At 38.3% G+C, this 22,037-nt stretch overlaps 1 long non-coding RNA gene across 1 annotated transcript in view; it reads left to right on the top strand.

Moving 5' to 3' along the window:
• Positions 1-21,729, top strand: part of LOC309664118 — a 106,847-nt gene extending 85,118 nt beyond the window's left edge. Inside the window, exon 2 of the long non-coding RNA XR_014265630.1 lies at positions 14,808-21,729. This is a non-coding gene — a long non-coding RNA (uncharacterized lncRNA). The remainder of the gene's footprint in view (positions 1-14,807) is intronic.
• Positions 21,730-22,037: the final 308 nt, after the last annotated feature.

Below are 22,037 nucleotides of genomic sequence, written 5' to 3'. Positions count from 1 at the left end.
TCAGAAAGTTGTTCTTTTCTAAGAATTAGTCCATTTCTTCCAGGTTGTCCACTTTATTGGCATATAGTTGCTTGTAGTAATCTCCCATGATTCTTTGTATTTCTGCAGTGTCAGTTGTTACTTCTCCCTTTTCATTTCTAATTCTATTGATTTGAGTCTTCTCCCTTTTTTTCTTGATGAGACTGGCTTGATGAGTGTTTTATCAGTTTTGTTTATCTTCTCAAAGAACAAGCTTTTAGTTTTATTGATCTTTGCTATTGTTTCCTTCATTTCTTTTTCATTTATTTCTGATCTGATCTTTATGATTTCTTTCCTCTGCTAACTTTGGGGTTTTTTTGTTCTTCTTTCTCTAATTGCTTTAGGTATTAGGTTAGGTTGTTTATTTGAGATTTTTCTTGTTTCTTGAGGTAAGTTTGTATTGCTATAATCTTCCCTCTTAGAACTGCTTTTGCTGCATCCCATAGGTTTTGGGTCTTCGTGCTTTCATTGCCATTTGTTTCTAAGTATTTTTTGATTATCTCTTTGATTTCTTCAGTGATCTCTTGGTTATTTAGTAGCATATTGTTTAGCCTCCATGTGTTTGTATTTTTTACAGTTTTTTTCCTGTAATTGATATCTAGTCTCATAGCATTGTGGTAGGAAAAGATACTTGATATGATTTCAATTTTCTTAAATTTACCAAGGCTTGATTTGTGACCCAAGATATGATCTATCCTGGAGAATGTTCCATGAGCACTTGAGAAAAAAGTGTGTTCATTTTAAAACACAATCTATGTACGACTTTTTATTTTTATTTTAGTTTTTTACTAAGCTCTTTAGTTTTATGTTTTTAATTTTTATTTTATATTGGAGTATAGTTGATATACAATGTGTGTCAGTCTCATGTGTACAGCAAAGTGATTCAGTTATTATGTATAACTTTTTAGAAATACTAAAATTTGCGTTAATCACCGCAGTATAACAAGATGCTTTCAGTGATTATCACAATATGAACAATAGTAAATAATCCATTGATTGCCCAACAATGGCTTTGATTTTTTAAGATTCTTCCAATTTTTTACCCAAGACTCTACTGAATAGATCATGGAGCATTAAATAAAATACATATTCAACACACAAGATTTGGCAGAAAATATTTTTAGTGAATATGAGAATTGACAATATAAAACTTGACAGTTACCTTGTAACTCAGGCCAAAACACCCAATGGAAGACTTTTTAAATACTGATGGAAAATTAGAATGTGGGTGGCTTATATTTTGTTGGGGAAGGAAACAGCGTAGGGTGAGGAAAATAATCTTCAAAGTTTCCAATTTACATTTGGTGGCAAAATAAGGTGTGGTTAAATAAAAATTTTAAAAGAAAGCAATTATTTGAACTCAAAGCATTATTTTCTTCCTTAAATTGTTTTCACTTAAATGTTAAGGTTTTCCTCTACTAAGAAGTCAAATGGAGAGCAAGTACAGCTGTTTTTTCTTTGAACATGGAAATAGCTTTTACAATAGTTATAAGTTTTATTATATCCAGAGACAGACTCTCCCAAGGTAAGATTTATCAATCACGTCAGCATCAAGTACAAATATTCCCAAACAGTTGTTGAAACAGTTTTTTATCAATAATATCGAATGACATCTGCTCTGCCCCTTGCAGTGGGAGGAGGGGGAGCAGGGGATGTTAAGTCTATTTCTTTCCCTACATACTTTGCATACTTGGTTCCTGGGCTTATTTATTATGATAACCAACTGGGAAGATAGTATAGCGAAAACACTGATTACATTGGAAATGGCCAATAGTTAACAGAGGAAGAAAATAGGGCAACAGGATCAGCCAGAGAAGTGAGAGAAAGACAAAAATAGTATGGGCCATGTTAGGAAAATTTGCAGTCAAAGAAGAGAGAGAATACAGAGGAGGCTACATGCATGCAGGAGGTTGAGAGTAGAAAAACAGAGTTTAAAACATGTTGCTGTTTTGTACATGTAATCCACTATGGCACTTTCTTGAGATGCTTAGCTTTTCACTTACTTATTTGCCTCCTGGACTCTGATTGCTCTGGCTGAGACAACCCGCAGACAAGAGTGGGCAAACCATCCATCAACCTTGATCTGCCTTCATCCAGATTCTGTGCCCATTATCATTCTACTCTACCCCAAGGTTCTAAGACAGATGAATTAGGGGCAGTAAAATTCTTGACTAATAAACATGGGGAACCAGGGCCCTGTGCTGGTGTGCCTACCCATCCAGGATAGAGAACAGACTGGAGGAAGGAAAAGGGAACAGGAGGCATAGGATAACACAAGACCTAAACCACTGTCTAGAAACTGGTCCAGCTGACATCCATCAAACCACCCTTGTTCCTATCATTCTCCAGTTCTCCACCCAAATAGAGGATTTAGGTCTGATTCACGCATGTGCAAACATTCTGACTTGATTCTCAGTCACTAAATCATTCCCTTTCTTATAACCCCGGCTGCCCCAGCCCAACCCAACTTTGGATTTAACATGTCCTAGGATTATTTCCACTAAGCAGCCACTGGCTGACCACATAGGTGCCTTCATCCATAGAACAACTTCCCACTTGCACAAATGTGTTTGATCACCTGCAGATTCATAACACCTGCTGACATCTAGGCACCTCTGGGGCATCTGATGGCAATGGCACTTTTCACCAGGCACAATGTGTCTTCATAAAACACAAAAATCATGGTAAGGTAAGCTCCAGAATTGGCTGAAGAGTCATTAGGACCATGAGATTTCATAGCCCAAGAAACTCTTTAGCAAACTTAAATGTTTACCTTTGGGGATAAAATGTAAGGCAAATTTTATCAAAAGAAAGTTTGGATGAGAAAATACCCACAGTAGATCACAACATTGCCCAATTCTGAGTATTTGAGCCCTAACTATTCCATAACTGCTTTTGCCCTTCTCCACTTCATGCAAACCAAGGTAGATTAAATACATTTTCTGTGTATGTGAATAAGATTTTGCAAAATATTTATGAATTCGAAGACTTTGCTGTGGACTAAAAGCCCCTGCCCGAGACACTCCACTTGCAGGGTTCATAAATCAAATGGCTGAACCTTCCCTACATCTGCCAGATGCAGCTACAAATATTCTCAGTCAGCACAACAGCAGAAATGAGGAAAGGACTTTAAAATACATCCAGGCTTTAAATTCCATCACTAAACCTATCATGCACATGAGTGAAATACACTTAAAAAGTAGAATTTTAGCGTCTCCCATTCTAATTTCCCTCTTATGTAATATAATTTGAAGCCATGATGGTCTTAGGTTAAACAATCAAGGAGAAAGTAGCTTCATTACAAGTTTTTATTTGCACATTTTAGGACTGAGGTACAAATTTTTTTTTTCATTATTCCTTAACTAAATCTATATAGGTGAGATGTCACATCAGTGATTTTAATCATGTTACTCTATTGACTGTTTCAGTTTTTTAAAAATTTTTTTTAGACATTTATCAGCAAGGCTCTCAGTGTACTATTCTCTGCAAACTACCACCAAAATTATGTTTTCCTACCCTGATGATTAAAACTTTTGTGTCATAAAGACATTTCTTTTTGCTGTACTGATTAGAGTTGTAAATTAATTTCATAGCCTTCATATCCAGTTTTAACATTACTGAAAACCTATCTCCCACATACTAAATAACTACCATTACCAATATAATGACATATATATTATATATATTAGTATAATGCTTATAATACATTAGTATTATAATACATGTAATACTTATAACACTTATATATGTATATATTTGTATAGTATATATAAATGCATGTATATCTGTATTATATGTATTTGTAGTATAAGTATAGCATAGTATATATTATATTTATATATGATTCCTTTAGCTCAAATAGTCTATTTCTGTTTTTGTCATTCTTTGGGGTTTTTTCTTTTTTAACTCTTGAATAGCTTATTTCTGTTTTTGTCATTCTTAGTAATAAGTTTCAGAATAAGTTTTACAACCAAACGGGGTTTATGCCTTGATGGTATCCTGTCTAGCCATTAATCATGGTAGCTAGAGCAATTCATAGATTAACCACAGTAAATAGAAACATGCATGTTTTTGAAGAACAATAAATATGACTAATTTTATCTTTTTACTCATGATATTACCCATTTAAACCATTTCGCAAAGCATCATTTTAGCTCATCTATTGGAAAAGAAGTATCATCCCATTCTTATTTTATAAAAGAAATTTTTCAGTGTTTGGAGGAATTTCCAAATTGATGATAAAAATAAACTCAAAGAAGGAATAAAATTTCCAGACTAACATTTTCTATGGACCAAAACTGGCTTTGAACTTCAGGTTAAAGGGAAATATGTCAGGAAAAGTTTGTTTTTAATAATTAGTTTCAGTGTATTTCTACTGGGTTTTTTTTTTCTTTCTGTGTGTGATCTAGCATCATAGCTCTTTTTCATTCCGCTTTTCAAAACACAAAAGATGCTCTGATCCGTAAATAAAGTATAGATATGGAACAGGTATAAAATTCAGCCGTAAAGTTGTGTGCAGAAATGTAACTACTGTAGTAATCAAAGAGTTCTTTTATCTGATGTAGAAAATTTCATCTAAGTCCTCACCCTTAAGTGAACTCAATTGGTTACTTTTTTCAATCCTTGCAGGCTTAAATGTGAACTAATTGAGAATATACTTCTCTCCCGTTTTTTCTTCCTGACATTGGTGCTAAATGCTAGGTGAGTCCTGTCCTTCAATGATGGGAGGAGTGACTCTCTCAGGGGTCAGATGCCGCTGCCCTCTGCTGACTTCCTCTGTCATCTGTCCCATCAGGTCCCCCTGATACCACCACCGGCCAAGGTGCAACCGTGACTCATCCAGTCCCAGCCTCAGAGTCACTCCTCGTCCTCTGTTGGCTTGTCCTTCATCTGCAGAAATGTCCGCAGGGGTCTCCATCTCTCCCCCCACCCCTTATTCTTCTCCGCCTCCTCCTATATGTCCTGCTCTGGGGCAGGCAGAGGCCTCCTAGGATATCTGAGCTCTGGGAAGCTGAGCAGGTCACCCCGCCCCTCGAGTGTAAGTCACCAAGTCACAGACACGGCAGGGCCTTCCCAGTGAGGCCGTGTCCTCCTGTTTGTCTGGGGAGTGAGGGACCAGGGCCTCTCTGCTCTCAAGTCCTTACACCTCAGAGGGAATTCTATCGCGTTCTGCCCTGAACTCGCTGCCCGGGGCCCAGGGCGGGGGAAGGCGGGGTCCCTGGGGAGGGCGGGGGCCCTGCGACTGCCTCCATCTCCCCGCGAGCCCCTCTGCGACCTCACCTCCGCCTCCCACCCCGCGCTGTCCACGGGGCAGAGAACCTGCTCAGACTTACGTTCTTCCAAGTTCAAAGCTTCAAGGTTTCACGCCCAAACCTAAATTTCCAAATATTCACAAAGTGCGTGTATCTTGGGTTTCAAGAATCTCTTCCAAAACTCACAAAGGCAGTGAAGGTGGGAATCTTTTCCTCCCTGGGGGGAGGGGGAGGGGCAAGGCTTATACGTCCCGGTAAATGTAAGAGAAAAACATCTCTCTGTTAGTATCTCAGGATTATTACCCGGCTACCAGTACTCTTCTGTGATTAACAAATATAACAAGAAAAGACTGAGGACAAGTGTAACTTGAGTATATTTAAAGCACTGAAAGATGGGAAATTTTTCGTCTATAAGTGGCTCTGATTTTGTTTACTTTCCTAATTGTGACTTATGAACATTATGGCAGTTAAGTTTTTACATCTTTATATAATAAGATATGTATCTTTTTAGTGCTTTACTCAGAAAGAAATAAAAGCATTTCAGAATGCCTAAGGTAATTAAAAATTATCAGGACAAATTGACGCCCACAGAAAGGCATTATTACTAAAAAAACCCTTAAAAAAACCCCAAAATTTACATCATATAATAAAGAGGCATCTCAGAATAGAACATGCAGATGTGTCGCAATTATATACAATGCTTCCTGGTTTCCCTCATTTTATTATAATTACCAATGTTGTGTCTACAAATGTCACAATGCTCCATTAAATTGCTTTAAATGTCAATTAATTGAAAAACCCAGTCATACCAGATGTAAGTCAAAATCACCTCTCATTTCAATTAACGTTAGTTCACTGAAACCTCAAATATATAAACATATATAAGTATTTTTGCTTTTATACAGAATCATACATCCTCTTTAATAAGGCATGTTAGTTTGATATCAGTGAATAGAATAAGATCTTAAACATGTGTTATATAATTTGCCAAGTGCTAAGTCTTACCTGGTAAACTCATCTTCAGAGTCTGCTTCTTACCTCTTTCACTGGCACACTGTTTACATTTTTAAAATGTGATGGTGGTGCAAAGACAGCAAAAGGGGAAAAGGAAGGAAGGAAATTAGAAAGAAAAAGAAAAAGACATTTTTATATGGTGGTCTTCAAAATTAATCATTTCATTTAATTATTTCTAATACCTTTCATTTTAAAGTTCATCCCTTCCTTCTTCTACACCTGCTCATAGGTTTGCTTCCTCATCTTTGAAAGAAGGGGTGACAGAGAGGGTCTAGGATTTCAGAAAGGGACGCTCCAAACTGCTGACAAACCACAAGCCAAAGAAAAATGTTCATACCCGTGTTTGTCATTGTAGAACATGAAAATGTTAACTAAAAATGTAATTGTTTACTTGTAGGGTATGTTCAATGTCTCAGTGCTAAGAAATCTTCCAGAGCAGATGTAACTTACTATCCAGTGAGGAAACGTCCATGAACAGTCTGGCTTAATTCTCTTTCAAACTTGTTAAAGACAGATAAGGATTGATCCTGTAATTAAACACTTCCCAACATGCTTTTAACTTCCCCAAATTATTTAGTTATTATTTTTGTTATGGGTTATTGATCCTTTTATCATTTTTTGGCAGTAATAGCAGAGACAAGGTTGATCTTTCTGTTCTTTAACGTACATTAACAATGATCTCTCTACTATATCCAGGCAATGAATACAAATATTTATTGATGACCTATTAAAGTGACAATAAATTCTGTAGGAGGATATAAAAATGTACAGTCATCAGAAAACATATAAAGAAAATAAGATATGAATGGCTATTTTAAGGGAGAAGCTGAATAAAGGGCAGCAAAGACAAAGTTTCATCTGAGCTCAAAAGAGGAACACATACCATTTGACTGAAGGGCATCAAGATGATTTTATAATGCAGGTGCCAGTTCATGGGGCCTCCAGGTTGGTCAGGAAGTGATCAGGTGGAACAAAGCAGGCCTTTTCCAGTACAGAGAACTGAAAAGGAAGGAGAGTGAAATGATTTATCCAGAAAACACCAAATGCCCTAAATCACAAAATCTTCAAATGCTGACACATCCTTCAAGTACTACGGCGAGGGAGGTCTTTTTTAAAATGCAAATTAAATACATGAGCATCCTGTATCAATCATTTAAAATAAAAGCCAATAAAACATGTGCATTTGAACGTGAACACGGTAAAATGAACGAGGGTCAGCAGACAATTCTAATACGAATCCTGCCATGCATTTGCTGAGTGACCGGAGGGAAGTTACTGGACTCTCTGGGTCTCACCTAAAGAATGGAGACGATAAAACCTGCTCCATCATTGTCCCATGGTTGTTGCGGGTATTAAAGGAGATGGAATTCAAAGGGAAATAAACACATTCAAAAATGTATCACTTGGTAACACAGTTATATGTGAATATATACTACGCAGCATATTGAAAAGTGACGCTTGCATACTTCAGTTTTCACACACACACAGGTGTTTGATCCTTTTCTTTTTCTTTTCTTTTTTTTCTTTTTTTTGAGAAGAGAGAGACAGCAATGTGTGTCTGGATGTGCTGTAGGAACAGGTCTTCCCACAGCACCAGGAAGCCTCCAGCAACTTATCTTGCATCAGAATGGAGCTCTGTCCTCCTTCCATGAGACCTCGGAAGGTCCATCACGAACATCTCCCCAGGTTCTGGACTGACCGTTTCAGTCAGGGTTGTGATGTTCTCTAGAACACTGACCATCAGGTCCCCAAACCACACAGTGAGATTTCTCATCTAGATATCAAGAACCACATGTGTTTCCTATTCTTCTTTGCAGCCTTGAGAAAACAAAGGATTCATTTCATTTCAGCCATCAATGAATGATGAATTCAAGTGCAGGTTTGATGTGTGTTATGTGGCGTGAGAGGCACATGTGGAATGCTTTCTTTCTCTGCATCACATTTTTTAAAATATTTTTTAGGGAATTCCCAGGCGATCCAGTGGTTAGGACCCGGCGCTTTCACTGCCAGAAACTGGGTTCGATCCCTGGTCGGAGAAATAAGATCCTGCATGCCATGTGCTGCAGCCAAAAAAAAAAAAAAAAATATATATATATATATATATATATATATATTTAAATCATCTTGTAATATAGTAGGCATGAAATTATTTGAATGGTGTAAACTACTATCTAGTTGTATGTTATTATTATCTAACTTGCAGTATTCTTCAAAAAATTCAAAAAATCTTTCTTTAAATAATGAAAAGCAAACTATAAAAATCCTATATCATAGGCTCGGCAATAAAAATAAAATAATCTAATCATGAGAGTAGATGTGCACAGAATGGCTACATCCTACTCTTTATTAAACTAATGGCACAATGGTTTGCTATTAAACAATTGTTTCTTATCTGATTATGGATATTAACAAAGGGAGTGTTCTAAATACTGTCTGTGACCTACTTTATTTTGTATCCACACTTGAATTATGTGAACTTTTGAGGAAAAAAAATCATTTAGATGCATGCATCCTAAGTTTCACTCCTAAATCATCTGGTAACAGCGATGTTAATCTTCTTCCTCCAAACAACCATCTTTGCTAGTATCTCTAAACGACACGGTTGCAGGCAAGCTCTCCATCAGCTGTACAGCTGTGACACAAGACGATGTGCAGTGTAATCTGTCCTGCCACATCTGCTTGGTCTCTCACATATTTAACTAAGCTTTCATCTCTGAAGTGCAAAGATAATTATTTCCAGAAGTCCCTGAAAAAAGCAGGACCATTGGAGGACACGGGCTTTAGAGATTTGCTTGACTTTCAGACAGGGAGCAAAAGTGAAAATCTCCAAAAAGAAGGATTGGTGAGATTCTACAGGAAGTATGTGTTTTACTGTTCAAGTTTGATCTTAGAGACTGAGAAGTCTACTATCCGTCAGTAAATCCCACCAGGGCAGGAAGCATGCTGTTCCACAGTCATTCCTTCCAGTGAGTTGGAGAGCTCCGCGGTTATCCAGAGACGGAGCACAAAACCTGTCCTGCAGACGGAAGAACCTCTCTCAGGGACAACGTCCTGGCTTGGGCAGAGGGCTGCCCAGGGTCCCAAAAGAACAAGAAAAAGCAGGCTTTAACAAAGGAGCATTAATTGAAATATTTCTGTTAACAGGCTAAGATCTCATTATCATTCTGCTAAAACATGTGATTATCAGATATCTTTTTTACTAAATGAACAAATAAAAATGGTTCTCGATTTGCTTAGAATTTTGCAAGTGTTGTTAATTTGGTTTCTATCATGTCATAACATTCAGAAATGGCCTAATCTTTTTCCTTTTCACCCATTCTTGACTTGGTTAGGACAAGATGAAAAAGTAATTCCTCATGGGTTCTTTATTTGTGATAAATAATGAAAAAGTTATATCCTATTCAATTAAAACAGGAAAAAAAATCATATATAGCAGGGATATACTTGATTGTTAGCCTGTTAAAAAAACGTAACTTGTAAAAGTTAAAACCGTTCATTTTAAAGATGACATACTTACATCAATATTTCACCATGTCCACGATGTTTACCATTACTTTGTGAAGATTACCATTAAAATAATTAATTTGCTTAATATATAGTATGTGCCAAACACTGTGCTAAGAGCTTTACTTGCATTATTTTTTATCTTTTTAAACTTTTTATTACGGACATTTTCAATAATACACAAAAATAAAATGATATAATGAGCTCTCATGTACCTCATAACCCATTCTCTACAATTACAAAATCATGGCCAATCTAGTTATTTTTATATCCCCACCCATGTCCTCACAAATGTACAATTTTGACGTAAACCTTAACCTTCATGTGATTTCATCCGTAAATACGAATGTCTAGAAGAGAAGGATTTTTTTAAGCGGCATCATATTATATAATACTCAAAACAACCTTATGAAGCTGGTCGTATTAATACTCCCATTTCCCAGATGAGAATCCTAAGGCTTAGAGAAGTGAAGTATCTTGTCCAAAGTACACCGCTAGTGCGTAGCCTACTGGGGATTCAAATACAGCTCTGTCTGAAGCCAAAGTCAAAGATCCTGGACATTACATTGGTTCTCTGATGGAAGACAATTTCACTCTCTAGAAATTTTTCTGATTTTTTTAATACCTCAATATTGACTGGGACTCCATGGTGACAACACCAAGGAAGTAAAAATTCTCCTAATCTCTTCAAGAATTGAGAATTTTACTCAAGGCACTAGATGACATGAATTTCTGAAAACCAAAGTGGTCACAGAAATCATCACAGGCCTTTCTTTACTGTCTTAAGTTCATCAAAACTTGTGACTTCAATATACAGACTCCTGAGATTCTGGCTCTACAGTAAGAAAAACCTCTGGTCATTGGTACTCAGAAGTGCTGAAGGTAAAGAACCCTGACATATATCCAGGCAGGCCAAGCGGAAGACTTCCCAGGAGATGGATAAGTCCCAGACATTAATACTTCACTGTAATTTAATGTTCCTCCACAGCATTGCACATGCTTTAGTTGGGGCAGGGTGGGGCCGGGGGTAGATGAGGCATAGGTGACACTTTTAGTTGTTGTTTGTTTTTAATGTTACCATTCTACACAGATCCTTATTCAAATAAAATATACCTTTGAAAATAATTTTCCCACCTAGATATTCTTCCCTGAGATGAGTCACTTATGTCACTCTACTACTTGTAAAGCCAGCATGGAAGTATAATACTTTCATGTACAGCTATATGAATAATAGCAACTATTACATGACATAGAATTTCTCAGTTGAAATAGAGCTATATAATCACAGTGATTTCCATGCAAATTATCCAAGACATCATTCTGACCTAAAGAAACCTAGCCTGCAATTTTCAATTGCCAGGTCACATAGAAGTAATTGTCACAGAGGCAGGCTCATGGAATAGTCAAGGATTTGGCAAAAAAGAGTAGTTTCCTTGGGTATGTGGTGATGGGATGTCTGAGGAGGCTGAACTGAGAGAAGAGAAAATGGAAAAGTCTTTGCTTGGGATTCCTGGAAACCAACTTACGTCCTTGTCTGCATTAAATAAGATTCCTTTCATTTCAGCACATTTGGACCTTGACACAAGCAAGTCAAAAATACACGATAATTTTTCACTTTCCATTTAGTTCATTAACCTACTTCATTGTAGGATTTGATTCCATAAACAAGCACAATTTGCATACATGGCAAACGCAAATAGGAGCAAGTCATAGACCTGCCATTACAATCTGGTAGAGAGAGAAGTACGGCAATGACTATGATATATTGTAGTATAAGATGTCTCTGCTATGAGAGGAAAGAAATTATAAGTAGAGAGTTTGGGGGTTGGAGATGAGGGTCCAAGGAAGGACTGATACTATCCAACAGAGATGGAATAAAAAAAGTCATGACATTTGGGCAGTGGGCCTTAGGACACCCCCTCTCGGCTTGTTTCACCCCTACTATTGCTCTGTCTCATGAAGGGTCACCTTCTCTGGGAATCCTTCCCTGACTCCATCCCCAGACTGAGTTCCATGGCCATTCTTAGTATTCCCATATTGCTATTAATGCCCTTCCTGGTGCTTCTAAAATGATGCTGCTAATCATGGTATCTCCTACCATCAATATATTGAATTCGAGGGCATTGATTTATTCATCATTGCATCACTTTTGCAATCTTGGCACAGAATAGATGCTCAAAACTTTGTTAAATCCATGAAGAGTGCTAAGGTTTAAGCAGGACTACACCTCAGAGGAGAGGTAGCATTAGAGGTGTAGACTGGGAGATCACCAACATAGAGGTGCTGGTCATAGAAGTTAAAGTGGGTGAGCTCCCCCAGGGGTAATATACAGAGGAAAAAGAGATCAGCCCTTGTGAGTTTAGCTTCCCAATGATGTCTACTCCTATTAATACTAGCTGCTTCCTGCTTGCCACCTACTACATTCCCACTCACCCTCAGGATGCCTCTTCTCATGCTTGAATTGTTTTTTTTTTTCACCCCACTGTGAGGCTTGTGGGATCTTACTTCTCCCACCAGGGATCGACCCTGGGCCAGCTGCAGCAGAAGCGCAAAGTCCTAACCACTGGACCGCCAGGGACTTCCTGAATTCTCTTTCTTTATTAAGTCATTTTTTCTACACTATCAACATTTTATTGCACTACAGCATTTTATTATACTACCAACATAATGTGAAGAAGGAGGATGGGGCCAACCTTGACCTCAACATGCCGCCCATGGCCGAAGACCCAACCATATGAACAAATCCCATAAACCATCAGGGTCGACGCAGGAAAAGCAGGTGACTTTCTCCTAAAGTTTCTCTGTTGAGCTCTCCACTTCACCCAAGGCATTAGTCCAGGTACAAAGAGGAAGTTGAGAGTATAACCACCTGATCAGTGAGTTGAGGCTGCCCTGAATGTCTTCTAGAAGCGACCAAGGTGGTGTCATTGATCACTTTACTAAGTTAGGCACCAATTTCCATACCACCTTTTCTAAATGGATTTTTCCCAAGGCAGGGATAACTTCCCACAGTGTGTACATTGTAAGTCAATCATCCCTTTAGGATACCTTTCAAGAAAGAGTCATCTCATTCGGAGAGATCTTCCCCCCCATCTGACGGCTGCATAATCCACTGCTGGTGGTTCGTCAAAGCCTTGAAGGTCACTTGTGATCACCCTGATGATGCAACTTACCATGTTGGGAGGAGAGAAGCAAGTTCATGTCTGGCTTTCATACAATAAGTATGTATTGCTCCCAGTGGTGCATGTGTTGCCCCTGGAAAGAAAGTGTTGTTTGCAATGGTCAGAGCTCTCCAAGTGGAGCCTATGCAGGTCACATAGCACAGGGTGACAGTCCTCCAAGGCAGCCCCAACACATGAAGGGTTGCAATTTGAGATAAAGTGACAGGGAAAGACTGAGAAGATAGAATAAGGCCTGAACAATGTAAGACTGGAAGAAACTTTTTGAATATCTGGAGTTGTATCATTCTCTTATTCATGCAGAAACAGAGTGAATAAAAGATTGCTAAAAAATACTTGACTGGGGCTTCCCTGGTGGCGCAGTGGTTGGGAATCTGCCTGCCAATGCAGGGGACACGGGTTCGAGCCCTGGTCTGGGAAGATCCCACATGCCGCGGAGCAACTAGGCCCGTGAGCCACAACTACTGAGCCTGCGCGTCTGGAGCCTGTGCTCCGCCACAAGAGAGGCCGCGATAGTGAGAGGCCCGCGCACCGCGATGAAGAGTGGCCCCCACTCGCCGCAACTAGAGAAAGCCCTCGCACAGAAACGAAGACCCAACACAAACAAAAATAAATAGATTAATTAATTAATTTAAAAAAAAAGATATTCAGTCTTAAAAAAAAAAAAACTTGACTGAAAACAAGGAAACCAGGTTAGAGAGCCAGCATTGCTCCTGACCATTTGTGTAAACTAGAGTACAGTCAACTGGAATTTCCTGTTCTCAATGTGATCTACAGAATGAAGGGGATAGACGAGGTACGGGTGAAGACCTTCCTGCCTCTGTGATTCCATGCTGATCTACACCTGCAGAAGTCTGTGGCACATATGAGTAAATCTTCAGACCCTCAGCATCAATAATGTCTGTACCTGAGAATCTGGACCCTTTAAAATGACCCACTTGGCTAAAATGGCTGGTTCCCATCACCATCACCTCATCAAAAGCTGTCATCCCACACTGATTTCTTATTTCTCGTAGTAACCTTCTCAATCTGAAAGGACATTTTTTATTGTTTATTTCCCTCAGTAGAATGTAGGCTTCATGAGGGCAGGGATTTTGAGTCTTATTCGCTTCCATATTCCTAGCAAATAAAATAGTGCCTAACATAGATACATGCTGCATGTTATAGTTTAATTATGCAAATACTTGATTTGTCAGACTTCCTACTGAGATGCATGCCTACCTACTTAGAATCCATTTTCAAGTCAAATGGATCCCAAGAGTATTCCCTACTTATAATTTAAATATCATCCATTTCCTGAATTAGAGACATTTTGCTAAAGATAATGTTATTTTTAATCATATTTCTAACTAAAAGAAAATATATAAAGTCATTTGACTGTACTGCTTTCATTGCTTCAAACAAATACATTATTTTTTAAATTTGCTAATACTTTAAAAAAATAATCTGTTTCAGTAAGGTGGCTTGAGGAGGAAAACCAGGTTGGATCTCCTAGATAATCTAATGAAATAATATATTAGTTCTTGGGATGATTAAGCCATTGAACAAGGAATTTATTTTAACTATCTACTTGTATTCACATTTTCCCCCTCAGAAAAACATCAGTTTATTGATTTTGAGAATTAACCCAAATTAATGAATTAACAGATGTCTTCTTTTCATATAAATTTATTTATTTATTTATATTTTATTTTTGGCTGTGTTGGGTCTTCGTTGCTGCGCGCGGACTTTCTCTAGTTGTGGCGAGCGGGGGCTACTCTTCGTTGCGGTGCGCGGGCTTCTCATTGCGGTGGCTTCTCTTGTTGCAGAGCACGGGCTCTAGGCGCAAGGGCTTCAGTAGTTGTGGCTCACGGGCTCAGGAGCACAGGCTCAGTAGTTGTGGTGCATGGGCTTAGTTGCTCCTCAGCATGTGGGATCTTCCCGGACTAGGGCTCGGACCAGGACTCGAACCCGTGTCCCCTGCATTGGCAGGAGGATTCTTAACCACTGCACCACCAGGAAAGTCCCGAATTAACAGATGTCTTATTCGTTTACTGTGATAACAACATTTACCATTTTTTGATATATCACAGCTGTTCAATATGTCAAATGGTATAGATTTTTTTAAACTTTCCATAACATGACAAGCAAAACAAAATAGAAGTATACAAACAAAAATAAAACTTCGGACAGGCCGTATAATGTGTGGTCAAGAACGTAAATTCGGGAATTGTATAATTTGGATTCAGTTCTGACACTAACTCGTGATCTTAGAAAAGTTATTTAACCACTAGGAGCTTCACTTTCTCCATATGTAAAAACTGGGTTAATAGTAGTATTAGCCAGTTGGGAAAGCCAAAAGAGATAACATTTGCAAAGCATTTATCACAGTATCTGGCAAACAGTAAATTCTCACTAAACCTTTGCTATCATTACCATTTTAAACTTCAATTGGCTAAACATCTTAATCAAAATCTCTTCTGGCCAGTGTAAGTCTTTAATAAATATTCCACACGTGTTTACCAAGAATCTACTAAGTTAGCAATATCACAGTCATAAATATTCATGATATTGCTGATACACCCTATTTTATCCCAGTTCCCCAGAAACAGAGCCTCAGGCCAAAGCAGATGTACTGATGTTTGTTGAGGACTGCAATCCAGAAAGGCAGGCGTGGAGGAGATCAGATACAAACAATGCTGGACACAGCTTCACCATGAGCTAGTCACCCATTTTCACAAGGTATCTCCAGTGGGCATTTACAAAGCTACTGAGTCTCTACTCAGTCTTTTTTTTTTTTTAATTTATTTTATTGAAGTATAATTGATTTACAGTGTTGTATTAATTTCTGCTGTACAGCAAAGTAATTCATTTATACATATATATATACATTCTTTATACATATATATATAGATACACATTCTTTTTCATATTCTTTTCCATTATGGTTTGTCACAGGATGTTGAATATAATTCCCTGTGCTATACAGTAGGACCCTGTTGTTTATCCATCCTATATATACTAGTTTGCATCTGCTAATCCCAAACTCCCAATCCATCCCTTCCCCACCGCCCTCCCCCTTGGCCACCGCAAGTCTGCTCTCTATGTCTGTGAGTCTGTTTCTGTTTCGTAGATAAGTTCATTTGTCTACACAGTCTTTTTATGATGGAGGAAGAGAGTAGCATGTATCCACTAACCTTCCCATGGTTCAAAATTTGCCCAAGGTCATTGACACTTATGTGTAGCACATACATGGGCTCCCATTGATGCACTGCGGTCTTGCTTCTCAGGAACAGGGAAGCCACAGGGATAGAGCAAGAGGAGACGAGGCAGGAGGGCAAGCTGATACTTTAGGGGCACATCCATGAACAACATGGGGAAGCGGGGAGCCGCTGCCACTGTAGGCCTATTTGCCTGAAAAGCAGGGGCCCCTCCTGTCAAGAGTCGTGCACAAGCTGACTCTGATACACAAACTAGCTCAGGCAGCTCAGAGTTAAGGGGCTAGGGCTGAAAATTCCTCAATGAATCAAATCATGTCTCTCTCTCTTCTAAATTGTCTGGGCCTGGGGTAGATCAACTTTCTCTGAATATCTAAAGCACACACCAGTGGACTCTATGAGCATCTCCATTAGGCTCCAAAAAAATCTGCTACTGTAATTGAGCTTCAGTCTTTTCAAACGCCACTTCATTCTCTGGCATGTGAATGAGCAAAATAACCAAAAGTCAAACACAAACCAAAACCAAATTAGCTGCAACGGTCTATAGCCGCGCAGCTAGAAAATATGTTACACGTGAAGAACAAAAACCTGTCAATTATTGTTTTCAAGAGTGATGCTAAAAATTGTTCCTATTAAATCAAGTGTAGAGAGAAAAGTATATTTAAGCCTTCCATACAAGTTAATATTTGACACATATTTTACTGAGATACTATGATCCCAAGATGTAAACCAGAACTATTTGGGGGTGTATCATATAACTGAAGAATATCTACTTTACCACAAAGAAAATGTAAAACGATGGGAAAATTTTGAGGTGTATTCTGGTTAAATTTGAATGGAAGGATGGGGGAGGGATGGAGTGGGAGTCTGGGGCTAGCAGATGTAACTTATCATATATAGAATGGGCCAATAACAAGGTCCTACTGTGTAGCACAGGGAACTATATTCAATTTCCTATGACACACCATAATGGAAAAGAATATAAAAAAAGAATGTACATATGTGTGTGTATATATATATACATATATATATAAATATAACTGAATCACTTTGCTGTACAGCAGAAATTAACACAACATTGTAAATCAACTCTACTTCAATAAAAATAAATAAATTAAAAAATAAAAATTTAAAAACTTTTAAAAATGTGAATGCAAGGAGACGTTGGAGGGTGAAAAACATGAAGATTTTTAAAAGAGGATGTTTAGCCCAGAGGGATTCTGCTTTACTCTGTTAGATCAGCTTCAACCAAAGGTAGATAAGTTGCCACTCTATCGAGGTAAGTTTGATCATAAAATGGACAAAAATAACATCAGTTTTAGGAATTATAAAGGATTAAAGGGAAAGTGGTAGACTAGATAATTTACAGGAGTTCTCTGCTGTGCATTAGGAAAGCTGGGCCAAACATACAAAACATCTGCTTTAAGGCATGGGAGAGCTAACACGTTAGTGAAAAGTTACTGCTTCAGGATCTTGAGGTATAAAAGGGAATCAGAAAAGGGAGCACAGCTCTGTGACCACTTTTCACCTTTTTTTTTCTTAATTTGAAAGAGGAAGAATGAGAGAGTGAGAGGTGCTTTTGACAGAGAGAACAGAGACAGTCCAGAGGCTGCCAACGGGAGTTCCCAGTTGAATCCAGTCCCTTTTGGTTGCAAGGACCACACCTTCAGGTGATAAGGGTGAAGAATAAGATAAGAGTGAGGTGTGGGGTGTGGCACTTGCTGGATCTACAGCTCAGCTTAAAATCATCTCAATACATGAAATTGGATTAACATGATCCCCACCTCACCAGTGATCCCGGATGCCTGTTGGAGGGAAAAGTAAATCCTCTCTGGAAAGTACAACATTATCTTCTTTTCCAGAATTTTTTTTTTTTTTTTTTTTTTGGCTGCACCTCAAGGCATGTGGAACTTCCCTAACCAGGGACCAAACCTGCTCCCCTGGAGTGGAAGCACGGAATCTTAACCACTGGATCACCAGGGAAGTCCCATTTCCAGAATATTTTAAAAGCAATCTATAAACATTATGGGCAGAGGTTATGCAGGGAGCAGACACAGAAAAGTGACATTATTGAAAAATAACAAAAATAAACAATAGAAACAGTCCCACAGGAACTCCAAATTTGGAGTTAAGCTTACTCTGTTCAAAGACATAAAAGATTAAGACTTTGAATTTTAGCAGAAAACTGAAATCAATTTTTTAAGATAGAAGTTCCAAAACAACAACAGCAAAACAATTACCAAAGTTAAAATTTCAGTGAGCAGGTTTTATAAACAGTAAACTAAAGATATTGAAGAGAGAATTTGTGAACTGAGATGTAGGTCAGAAGAAAATTTTCAGAGTGAAGCATGGAGAAACTAAAGAATGAAAAATAAGAAAAAGAAAATAAGAATTATAAAGGGATATAGTATAAAAGCCTAACATAAATGTAATGGAAGTCCCCAAATAAGAACAGAATGAGAATTGAACAGCAGTTATATGTAAAGAGAAAATGACTGAGAATGTTTCCAAACTAATGGAATAAATCAAGCCCATATTCAAGAAGCCATACAAAGCTCAAGTAGAAAAAGCTGAAAAGAAATCAGTATCTGTTCACAGCATGATAAAACTGATGTTGAGAACCAATCCAAAGAGAAATCCTAAAAGCAATTAAAAGAAAAAGGAAGCAACAATTGGACTGACATCTGACAACTGCCTTCTCAGCAGAAGAAATATAAACAAAAACAAAAAAGCAAACAAATAAACAAAAATCCAGAATGCTATAAATTATTTAGATAAAATTAGTTGAAATTAAAATCATATGCATAACAAAAATACCTTCCAAAAATAAAGATGAAATTAGGACATTTTTCAGAAAACAAAAACTGAGAAAATTTATCTTCAGCAGACTTACATTTAAAATCTTTTTCAGGCTGAATACAATTATCTCTGAGGGAAACTCAGAAATTCAAGAAGAAATAAAGACTACAACCCAATAAATATGAGGATAAATCTAAATGAATTTAGCATCTGATACTCAGCCATAAGAAAGAACGAAATAATGCCCTTTGCAGCAACATGGATGGACCTAGCAATTGTCATATTGAGTGAAATAAGTCAGACAGAGACAGACAAATATCATATGACATCGCTTATATGTGGAATCTTAAAAAATGGTACAAATGAACTTATTTACAAAACAGAAATAGAGTCACAGATGTAGAAAACAAACTTATGGTTACCAAGGGGGAAAGCAGGGAGGGGGGAGGGATAAATTGGGAGACTGGGATTGACAAATACACACTACTATATATAAAATAGATAACTAATAAGGACCTGCTGTATTGCACAGGGAGCTCTTCTCAATACTCAATGACCTATATGGGAAAAGAATCTAAAAAAGAGTGGATATATGTATATGTATAACTGATACACTTTGCTGTACAGCAGAAACTAACACAACATTGTAAATCAACTATACTCCAATAAACATTAAAAAAAAATGCAAGAGAAAAAACAAAGACTTCTGCGGTGAATGTCTTTATGCTGCTGCTCTCCAAGAACTAAAAGCTAGAAGCATATATCAGTTTCCATTGTGCGCCTAAGCTGGCACACGTGATCATGAGTTCTGCTCTCTCACTTGAGTACACTGCTAATACAGTGGCCACTAGCCACGTATGGCTAGTCTAAATTCAGATAGGTTGTAAATATCAAATGCACACTGGATTTAGAGAACTTAATTTTTTCAAATATATATATCATTAATATTTGACATTGATTAAACGTTGGGATAATATTATGGATCTATTCGGTTAAATACAATGTTATTGAAATTAATTTCACTGTTTTTTTTTTTTGCTTATTCTAATGTGACTATTAAACCACTACAAATTTCAAAACGATATATATGACTCATTGTGTTTTTGTTGGTCCATGCTGCCTGAGAGCATGAATTCCATTACTTCCAAATGGAAAGTTTCCTATCTGATATCTACTCTCTGAAGTCCCTGTATGGAGTTTATTCATAGCAGAGACATAGTAATTCATGAACACTATGACTTCTCCTCTCTAAGATAAAGTCGTTTCTTAAACTTATTTATCACTTTAAGAGCTACACCCGTCCTTCAAACAAGAGTCCTTCACAGACTAGATCTGCTTGCTTGTAAGGATACAGTTGTACACAAATATGCACATTTGCAGGGGTCGGTGCATCGCCAGCACCACAGAATCTCTCCCTTGAATCGCTGTGCCTGGGGGGAGTTAACCATCTCCACACCGGTGGAAGCTCCAGTCGCCTTTGGAATTATAAAACATTCAACCACTAAAAAAGGAAAGCAGTTATGACTTAGGGATGGTTCATGTTTCTTATTTATTACAGCCTCTTGGTAAATACTTCAAGGTTTTGACATGTGAACAGCACATGGGAAATGAAATGAGACACGAAGACCAGCCCATAAACTGTGACTGTGCGTGTGCCCTGCGCGGAGAGACCAGGCACGCAGCCCCAGGTGCGTATGTATCGGCGAGGGCATGTATATTACGTATACGCACAAGTCTCCGTCCTGAATTTGGAAGCACGTTGAATGTGTTCTTCCTCACAGAGTGCTCAGGGATCAGCTGTCTGAAAGGCAGCTCGGTCCGCTGACGTTATCTTTTGTATCTACATTCCAGACTCTGTTCCCTCCGAGGTCAGTGTGTGCCCGAGATAAAGCAGTGATGCTATTACCAGCTCTTTGTGGGAACAAAGTAGTTCCGCGCTTCTTTCAATTCATACCAAACCTGAAGCCAGGGAGACGATGCAATGGGCACATCGTCATCTAAACCTGGTAGAGGAAGAAGTTGAAGGGAGAGAAGTCATTGAGAAAACATTTTCCTGTGCCCATAAATTAACCCCTGGAAGTATTCCAATGTCATTGCTTCAGATTACGAGGCCTAATATCTGTGCTTCTACTTTGCATGTTAAGGTCCTTCACAACCTGACTCCTGCTGCGGTGACCTCACCGCACATCGCCCTCCCCCGCGCCTTTGAGCTCCAGAAAGGCCAACTTTCTTCTACTTTCCTTGGGCGTGCCATTTTCTTTCACACTGAAGCTCCTGCCCACATGCTTTCCCCTCTACCTGGAATGTTCTTCCTCACTTCCTCTGGTGGCTTACATCTATTTATTCCATATAAGGAAGCTCAAACTTCACAGCTCAGTAAACCTTCACCTCATAAAAAAATGATTTTTGAAATCCGTTTTAAAACAGGGCTGTGGGGGGCTTCCCTGGTGGCGCAGTGGTTGGGAGTCTGCCCGCCAATGCAGGGGACACGGGTTCGAGCCCTGGTCTGGGAAGATCCCACATGCCGCGGAGCAACTGGGCCCGTGAGCCACAACTACTGAGCCTGCGTGTCTGGAGCCTGTGCTCCGCAACAAGAGAGGCCGCGATAGTGAGAGGTCCGCGCACTGCAATGAAGAGTGGCCCCCGCTTGCCGCAACTAGAGAAAGCCCTCGCACAGAAACGAAGACCCAACACAGCCATAAAAAAATATAAAAATAAATAAATAAATAAATAAATAAAAAGATTACTACTTAAAAAAAAAAAGAATCCCCCTTGCCAGGATCCCTAATAGATGTTGATATTCTCAGTAAATCTGACCAGATAGGGAAGAGTCTACCCAAACCAGTGATTATAAAAAAAAAAAAGAAAACAAAAAACAAAACAGGGCTGTGGAAAACAGGGAGAAATAATGTGTTTCAATCCAGAATAATTTTTTTAATTTAATTTAATCTATTTTTAAAATTTTTATTGGGGTACAGTTGATTTACAATGTTGTGTTAGTTTCTGCTGTACAGCAAAGTGAATCAGTTATACATATGCAAAGATCCACTCTTTTCTTTTTTAGATTCTTTTCC

Source organism: Balaenoptera physalus (assembly GCF_965194825.1).
Source record: "Balaenoptera physalus genome assembly, chromosome: 7".
In the NCBI taxonomy this organism is placed as follows: domain Eukaryota; kingdom Metazoa; phylum Chordata; class Mammalia; order Artiodactyla; family Balaenopteridae; genus Balaenoptera; species Balaenoptera physalus.
Note: the sequence above shows the minus strand (reverse complement) of the source record. Positions and strands in the feature narration are given on the sequence as shown.